This window comes from Amblyomma maculatum, chromosome 8, assembly GCF_055883805.1.
Source record: "Amblyomma maculatum isolate TAMU_Amacu chromosome 8, ASM5588380v1, whole genome shotgun sequence".
NCBI classification, from domain to species: Eukaryota; Metazoa; Arthropoda; class Arachnida; order Ixodida; family Ixodidae; genus Amblyomma; species Amblyomma maculatum.
This window is the reverse complement of record NC_139351.1, coordinates 41,774,711-41,783,720: the sequence shown is the minus strand read 5'-3', so window position 1 is coordinate 41,783,720 and position 9,010 is coordinate 41,774,711. Positions and strand designations below refer to the sequence as shown.

Genomic DNA, 9,010 nt, shown 5'->3' with positions numbered 1-9,010 from the left:
TGGGCTTTCATCCTGTGACAGTGGACTACATAAAAAAATATGTAATTGAAAGAGCTGATGCAAGTAATTTTTTTTTTTTACACCGCCACCTTCATCCCTATCACTATCGCCCTTCATCTCTCAAATAGTTCTGTCTGTTCTTTTCTGCTTCTTTAGGGGAGGAAAATGGGCTATGTCAGAGTGAGTGCCGGACTAGTCATGTCTGACTGTTAATGGCTTTGCTTCTGTTCTGTGTGGTGCCAAACTAATGCATCACTCTCACACTAATTGCAATAATCACATCTTGTCCTTCTTAAATTTAATATATATAGAATAAAATGGGGCATATTGCAGAAGTGTAGGATAAAAGTGAGTAAGGACCAAAAAAAAAGGGGGGGGGGGTGTTTAGGTAAGCGCTTTAGCCCAGGGCTATTTTTTAACTCCGCAAAAGACAGAAAATTAACGCTGAAATCCAGTCAGGCTGAGCAAAATGTGGTTATTTTCATCACGGTAAAAGAAAACAGCTTTTCTTTATGCCCTCTAACTTTCCAAACAAGTGTTTGTTGCAATCTATAGTTGTTCCTTTCTGTGCAAAAAAAAAAGGAAATCTCTTATCTGGCATCTTTATTTTAATGAATCTGCAAAAAGCTATGAAGTTTCGAGCTCTAGACTCGCTGCTTCATCAAGTAGGCATGGCTGAAATCATATTTAAACAATGTGTTGAAAGTTTACGGATGTATGGAAGCACAAAAAAAGTGGAAATCTTGACTCATGTGTCCCTTTGCAACTTATGAGCTGCTCAGTGATGTATGTATCATTGTAGGACAATAATCACGAAGGTTGCAAGACATTCAAAAAATTTATTACACATTTTAAGCCAACAAAAAATGGTGACTGCACAAAGAAAATAATAGAATCAAAATATAACAGCACCTGTTCTACAAAATGAAATGAGTGAGAATACGAGCCATCCATTAGAATCAGCCAAGTGACACCCGAAGAGCAATGGAGTCAAAACAATAAGCTTAGCCCATTCACGAAGCCAGAGACAACCACGGCTTCATCTTGCGTTATGAGCCTTTGTTTTAGCCATCCTATGTAGTTGCCTGTAACCCAGTTGTTTGAGCATCAAAAAAAAATTTAACAATCGTGTAAGACGTGCGAAAGCTTTTGTGCACAGGTGGCGGTTGATGGAGACGAGGCCATCCAGTGCACAGTGCAAGAGTGTGTTGCAGTCTGCCCATGGGGGGATCCACTGCAGTTATAGCTACAGCACTTCATACTTGCTTCCCATGAGTAATTCCTGGGTTTGAATCCCCTATGTCCCCATTGTTTCTTTTTAGTGTGAAAACACTACAAGCAGACACACAAGCATTAGACAATTTGGCTATGCCCTGAACCGCTGGATTAGTGCTAAATACATTCATGCTCACATAAGGCACAATAAAAGACACTAACTTCAATGCATCCTGCCCATTTGTAGCTGACCATATTAGCCAAAAGCCTAGACAGTCAAAGCCTAAGAAGCTGATGCCCACCTGCCCCCTTTGCCCCATTACTGCTGCCATAACACTCAACAAATGGGAGGAAGCCGCTGGCTTGGTAATCGCTGAACAATATTGTTATGAAGACGAAATAATCTACAATATTCTTACTGATATTGCCGCCAACTGACCCTGCCACTCTGTCACTGACAAAACAGCTCTAGCCAACTTTGGCACCGACCCTGCACAGAACATGCAAGTTCCAACTGTCGACTTTCAGAATCGGCAAGCCTCGCTGCCTCAAGCATTCACAAGAGCAGTGAATGTTATATGACCTTGCTGGACTCCTTGATTGTGACTTTCGATGGCAACAGAAAGCTATTAATGAATAGATGTCAAGATGAACATAAGTATACCCAACAGCTTGCCTTTTCAGATCACTTGCCCCCCTCTCTCCCGTTTTATATCACCCTTTCAAAGCATGATGCTCCAAGCCTTCATTGCCATTTCAAAAGCTGATCAGAGTGGAAGCAAGTGCTTATAGTGCAGTTCGGCAAGCAACTTTTTCTTATAAAGGCAAGATCTTGTCAATGTGCCTGAGTAAGCCAGCAGCGAGGAATTCACTTCACCAAAGACAAGATATCTGGAACGTGCCCACTCTCATTAACTGACAAAGATATATTAGTAGCAGATTTAGGAGGAGGAACAACTTTTATTTCATTTATCTCTTTCTTCCCAAGTGGAGCCCTGCGTTCAGTGCTCCATGTGCCACCACTTTCCTCCAGGCCCGTTAGACTACAATTGTAAGAGGTGCAAAAGAAAAAAAAATGAAAGGCCAGAAAGTGAAAAAAACAAAACAAACAAACATAGAGACAAAAAATAATGGGAAAAAGAAGATGCACAGAGAACACATCCTTCACTACATCAGGTTTAAACTGTACCCAAATACTCGCCAAGCAGGCAAAATTAGGGAAGATGTATGAAAGGGTAAATGAAGCACAACTATAAATACATACCTCATAGAAGCCACATGACAGGAAAAAACACAAGCTTACTTGTAACAATGGCAAAACACTTAGCAGGGAGAAGGAAAATGTACATATATATATATATGTATGTATACAATTGGAAAAAGAATGAGCAAAAATGACAAATGTAAAAGTAAAGGCAATAAAAAACTCAGTAAGCATCCATGACTGGAAAACTTCCAAAATGCGTAAAGCTGCACAAGTGGAAACAAGGAGTGAAAGAGGAAACCGACACTTACTAAAGGTAATGCCTATTGCACCAATACTGCAGGCTTCTGGAGCTCAGGCCTCAGTGAATAACAGTGCACCACAGAGGAGTTACGAAATGTATCGACACAACTCGTGTAACTATCGTTAAAGCATCTAGCAGAGCTGGTTCAGTCTAAAGGAGTAACTCAGACCTGCACATCGCAGCACCTCCAGCAAAAAAATGATAATAATAGAAAATAAAAGAAATAATAATAAAAAGAAAGAAGTGGTATGCACAAAGTACCTATTTGCTCGACAAAGAAGCAGGAGCCCTCCTCTGTACAGAGCATGGTAGGGGGTCTGCAGGGGGTCTGACACCTTCCAATTACCTAGCTCAGTCTTCAAACCTCATTGGGGTGCAGGTGATCTCTATCGGAGGTGAGATGGTCACCACCAGGCTATTTAGCTGAGTCAATTTGTTTCTTTTCTACCAAGGGCAGTCATACTCGCTTTCTAGCCACAGTTTGAGTAACTGTCACATGACACCAAAGCAGGCACAATGTTGGTAATCGGGGATGAAACCGTCCACCACATCAAAACGAGGGCACGGCAAGGCAAGGTCCCTTGACTCTATTAATAAACAGGCACTTAAGATGTGCCTTTTCTAGCCACTTCAATATGCTTCACAGCAGTCCTGCACACTGGAGCAGGATCTCAATATTTGTACGAAGAGCCCCCGGGGTAGTAACACCAGCCACACCCATAAAAACCATTAAATTGTTTATAGTTTCCGACTGCTGAACGAATGGCATCCATTGAATATGCAGCTGCAAATACCCTTATTTGGACCTGTTCTCTATGTTTAACTAATGGAAATCCTAAGGAAAGCTTCTGTAGCTCCTTTGCAAAGAGTGTAAAAAGAGTGGTCATGTTTGGCTTTGAAAAACCAAAACAAATAGCAGGCATAAGCCTGTTCTGCTTTCAGACTGCAAGGTCCTGCTCAAGAATATCACACTGAACTGGCCAGATGTCAAACGTTAATTTTTAAAACACTTTAATTCTATCTGTATTCCACAATAGTGAAATATTGTGAGTTGAAAAATCAGCCGACATCCTGGCATGTTCTATGCCATCCACTACGTCATCACACTTCCTCTGATTCTTTGCGGAAGCAACTTCAAGTTTTGCTGCTCAAGAATTCGTTGAAGCTGCTCTTTCAAAGGAATTACAAGGAAGGAAGAGCAAAAGGCTATGTCAATATCCCATTCACAGTTCTCGCAGTGAATCTCAATCTGAGCTGTACTACCCAAGTACCTGGTACAATCAAGACAATAGAAGTGGTTCTCAGCTTCAGGAATGTGTACACCCAAAGCTTTGAAAAGCAAGTATATTTCAATTTTTGAGCTTTTCCTGGGTACTAGATGATATTCAGCAGGTCCAGCGGGTCTGTCATCCCCCTGGTCGCTGACTTTATGGCGCATCACATAGGACATGAGAAGGGCTGCAACTTGTGTCCTCTCATCAGCAACTTGCAAAGTACTTTGTTGAGCTCTGCAGTCAGCATCTTAAAATAAATGAGATATTCCACAAATATTAATTGGAGGAAAATGTTAGTTCACATCAAATTTTCCTACAGTCCACTTACACATAAGTGCCAAATAGCAGAGTCTAACTGATACAATGACAGGTGTTTTACTGACAAACAGTGCGATATGGTTCCTTGCATGATAAATTCCATTTTTTTACATTTGTTAGGGTCAGCATAAAGGTGAGCATGTACTGAACATGCAAGCCAGAGAAAGGTTATCTGCCCAAAGTGCTTAACATTTGCACTTCATTCAAAGCTTTTGGTGTCAAGATGGAATTATCCTTTACAATTATATACACATAATAAACTCAATTTTGAACCACAAATAATGTATACTGAAAGTTGCATCCCTCTAATTTGTGTTCTATATATCATTTAAATCTTCAGCATTTCAGAAAAAAAGAAACATGCTCACTTGAGGACCTCAGTCTTCATCAGAACCTGAGCTGTCTGCATCACTTGGCACAGGATAAGGTACTGGCACTTCTTCCTGCTTTGATAAAAAAAAATGTGAGTCCAGAGGAGAAAATCTTACCTCACTCAATAAGAACTTAGCCCAGCTTTCCTTTCTCAAATTACTGAAGCTTAAAATATTCATATCATGGTAAGCTTCATGAACAGCACTGCACGCCACTTACAACTATTATATGACAGTAGCATATTAATCAATGTTGCATGGCAGTTTCATTAAACCAAGGAGGGGGAGCAGAAAAGTGGACACAACAGAACCAATTCTTTAAAAAAAGAGAGGATGGCCACTACATGCAATTCATTTTTATAATCCGTTTATGAGGCTCGATAAACGTTTAAAGAGACAATAGCTATCCCTGCTAGTTTCCTATTTAACTAAAATTTGTTCAATTACTTTTTAAATCTTCACATAAAGGCTGGTTCACATGCAAGCAATTGAGTGAACTCAGTGGTGAGCGGCATCGACATAGCAAAAAATTTCCAACAGGTTGGAACTGGAGAGCTCGAGCTGCTGTGACAGCCAAAATAAGTTTTTTAGTTACTCCGGCAGAAATTGCTGGAGTTCTCACTTGCATGTGAAAGGCTTAAGCGCTCATATGGCAATTATAATTTTAAAAGCAACTGTTATAACTGAAATTGATTGAAACGCCCACCTAAAGCCGTATATGTAAACACTTTGGATGTTAAGGGGAGTCAATGGAAGGAAAAGGAGAAATGCTACATGGTGAACGCTGGAAGGCCAAGTTTGCTACATGGCCGCTTTCCAACTGCAAGCCAAAAAGTGTTCGTAATTTCAGTATCTGGAACGATATTCAGCCAGGAAGAGCACCTTTTTTAGTAGTCTTGGCGGCATTAGAGTTAAAATCAGCAATTCTCCAGAACTAAACATTTAAATAACTAAATGTACATTGGAAAAGTGTAAATCTTAAGCAACTACATTGCCATAGGTCAAGCACTCATCTTTTATGTCTTTTATGATAACCTGAGTCTTCTAACATTGTGGCATCCTATGGCAGACACGAGTAATTGTGCGCAGCGAGGGGTAATTATGGCGTGCTCTTGTTGCAGCAAAAACGTGAAGATGCACGTGGTAGCACTGACTGACCATGATTTTGCTTCTTCCAGAGCCAGACATGGCTCCTCCTAATGGTCAGGCTAGATACGTACATAGTTCTGATTCTGCTAAACAATATTTAAGTATATATTTAGCAATTTTTTGCTTCCACCTTGCGCAGCTGCTAAATTAGAGGAGAAAAGAGTAATTCAGGCCCAACCAATCTTGATGCATAGAAGGTGACAAAGCCCTGACTAAGCCTTGAAGCATATTTTTGTTTATCCACTTCCCTCCAAAATCACAGTGACATACCTCTCCAAGTCACTGAACTGCTTTTTGCATAATTATCGCAGGCATTACTGATCACAGAATCTCACTCTTGGTAGCGCGAGTGACACTCAAGCTGAAAGAAAACTAAAAAAACCTTCAGCGTGGTGCATATCAAAGCCACATCCCTGTTTATGCAACAATGTGACCAGGGCTTAAAGTGCTGTTTTGTGATATGGGTCAGGTAATAAAAGGTGGGAAAGAAAAAAATAAAAAGTATCTGAAGAGCCACTGACTTTTCAGTAAATCCATACAACTATAGGTGTCATTGGCATTAAAATTATGATTTTAAAGTCATCAATAAAGCTTGACAGAAGCAAATTAACAGACTTTAGTGAGTGACCTTATATTTATTGATGACCAACCTCAGATAGGGTGTCCCCTAAGCATGGTAAACACACTTGATAACACTGTGTATTTTAGAAACTGCAACTTGGTGACATTGGAAACCCTGTCCTCCTACAGGTGCTCTCATTTTTCAGCTTTTGTCAAGCCATTTCTTTGCGTTAGCAGCAACTCAGCTACTAATTCCTGTTTCTTGCCTGAGGCTATCAGTGTTCAGAGCGATAAATGGATTTCAAACCTGCAAACCTGCAAACCTGGTCTTTTCTCCGTGAATATGAGCATAATACTATGCTTTCATACATAGTCATCTTAATTACTGCATTACGACTTGGGATTTCACATATCCTTCACACGTGACATCACACCACTACAACACGTACAAAACCAAGCTTTACGTATATTTACATTCAGCCCATACCGTGCCAATATTCCCAAGTTTTTTCAGCAACTTAACATTCTTCCCATCTCTGCCTTACTCACGTATAACTTAGGCACTTTCACATATTGTTTTGTTAGTAACAACAATCTTCTCTAGTTTATATATCGTCAAGATCTTACTGACCCCAATACCATTAGATTTTCATCAAGAAGTAATTTTCTCCTGCCAAGAGTGTGGACTAATTACCGTAGTTGGATTCACATCAGTCAAAGCATGGAATAACATACCTCCGGACATCAAATCAAGTCTTTTGCTACATTTGTTTAATGGCGCTCATTTTGTTCTTCAATTCTTCAATCATTCAGTGCCACCAACTAATGAAATACTTTATACACACTTCGTAAAAAGTTACTTTTAAAACTTGTTTTCTTGCGCATGTTCACTTGTTTGTATTAATATTTGAATAATGGATACTTGTATTTTCTTGTATTACTTTACGCTATGCTGCTGTTCTTCCTTTCATTTTTTATGATATGATACTACTTGTCGTTCTGTCTACGGCTACTTCTTTGTGGGGTATTCTATAATTTCAGAATGAATTTTTCTTCCTTGCCTCTATAACATTTATTTGTTATAGAGGCAAGGGAAAAAATTATTATTGTTAGACCATACTATATTTTTACTTTGTACATTTGCTGTAACCACTGCTCCCTTTCATAACTCGTTTTAATTAGCTGAGGAGGTCCCAGTACAGTACATTTCACTATGGGACTCCTTTTGTATTTATTTATTATGTATGTAATGCTATCATATATGAAGTGTAATAAACTTGAAACTTGACAAAAAAAAATTGAAATCTTGGACCCTGGTTGCAGTTTTAGTTTGGATCTTTAGACCTCAATCTTCTTTTTTTTCTACTTGCAGCACAATAGGTTACAAAAAAAAAAACAAAAAAAACAAGCACAAGAGCTACTGTAACGTTTCCATAACAAATTCTGAGACAGGCCAAACTAAAATGTTACAATTTTACATGCGCTGTTGCCGGCTGCTCCAGGAGAGTGTCATGCACATCTGTGCCTACTGGCAAGCAATATCTTGCTTTGGCCTGGTGTAAGAAAGGCAGGGTTATTGGTTATCACATTTATCACTTTTTAGTGGCAGCTCTAATAGGACACCAAGTTTCTCAACAGAGAAATAAAAGGTATTTTGAAACATCTCAAAATAAAGACCATCAAGGAAAGAATGCAGTGTGAGATGTCATGTGTAAACTATGCTAACTGTGCTTAGTTTGAACTGTGCTGAAAATTAGATACCAGATTATAAATCGAGAAACTTCGTACTGTGCGAATATGAATTTCCTTGTAGTGGGGGCAACTGAAACAAATATGTAATTAAACACTGACAACTTTGTGCCATGAGCATTCTGTTTCTCTGCCAAAAGCCTTTTTCATACCTGGCATCAATCCAGGGGCACCTCTCTATCCTTGTCTTCATCAATGCTGTGTGTAACCTGGTAACAAAGAGCATAGATGTTAGACATTAAATCAGCCGACTTTCATGAAACATCGGGCACACCGTTAACATACATTCAAGTAAAGCTTCGAATACAGAGCTCTATGCAACATGCTGAAGTGCATGTGCCCCCCCCCTTAAACACACACACACACACACACACACACACACACACACACACACACACACACACACACACACACACACACACACACACACACACACACACACACACACACACACACACACACACACACACACACACACACACACACACACACACACACACACACACACACACACACACACACACACACACACACACACACACACACACACACACACACACACACACACACACACACACACAGCGGCCCTTCCTACTACGCTATATATCTAATAATGTAAATAATATATCCTGGTTCATATGTTAACCGCATGGAACTAAAATAGTAGTTAGGGCAAGGGTGATGCATTAGTTTAATTTCAGCTCACAGAATCCAAGCACAAGCTATTTAACAATCAGACGTGGAGGTAATGCATAAAAGACTAGTCCTGGACTCACACTGATATGGCCTGTTTTCCTCCTCCAAAGCGGCAGAAAAACATTGATGGAACTATTTGAGAGATGTAGGGTAATTGTGACGGTGGTGG

The 9,010-nt window shown here is 39.8% G+C and overlaps 1 long non-coding RNA gene across 2 annotated transcripts; it reads right to left on the bottom strand.

Moving 5' to 3' along the window:
• Positions 1–3,872: 3,872 nt before the first annotated feature.
• On the bottom strand, positions 3,873–8,328 carry LOC146181039 (uncharacterized). 2 transcript variants are annotated; one of them, XR_014700143.1, is made up of 3 exons: positions 8,298–8,328; positions 4,684–4,761; positions 3,873–4,244 (listed from the first exon to the last, which is right to left on the bottom strand). It is a non-coding gene; the product is annotated as an uncharacterized LOC146181039 (long non-coding RNA). The 2 variants fall into 2 exon arrangements; XR_014700144.1 differs by having other exon boundaries at positions 4,684–4,758; positions 8,298–8,323.
• Between the last annotated feature and the right edge of the window lie 682 nt (positions 8,329–9,010).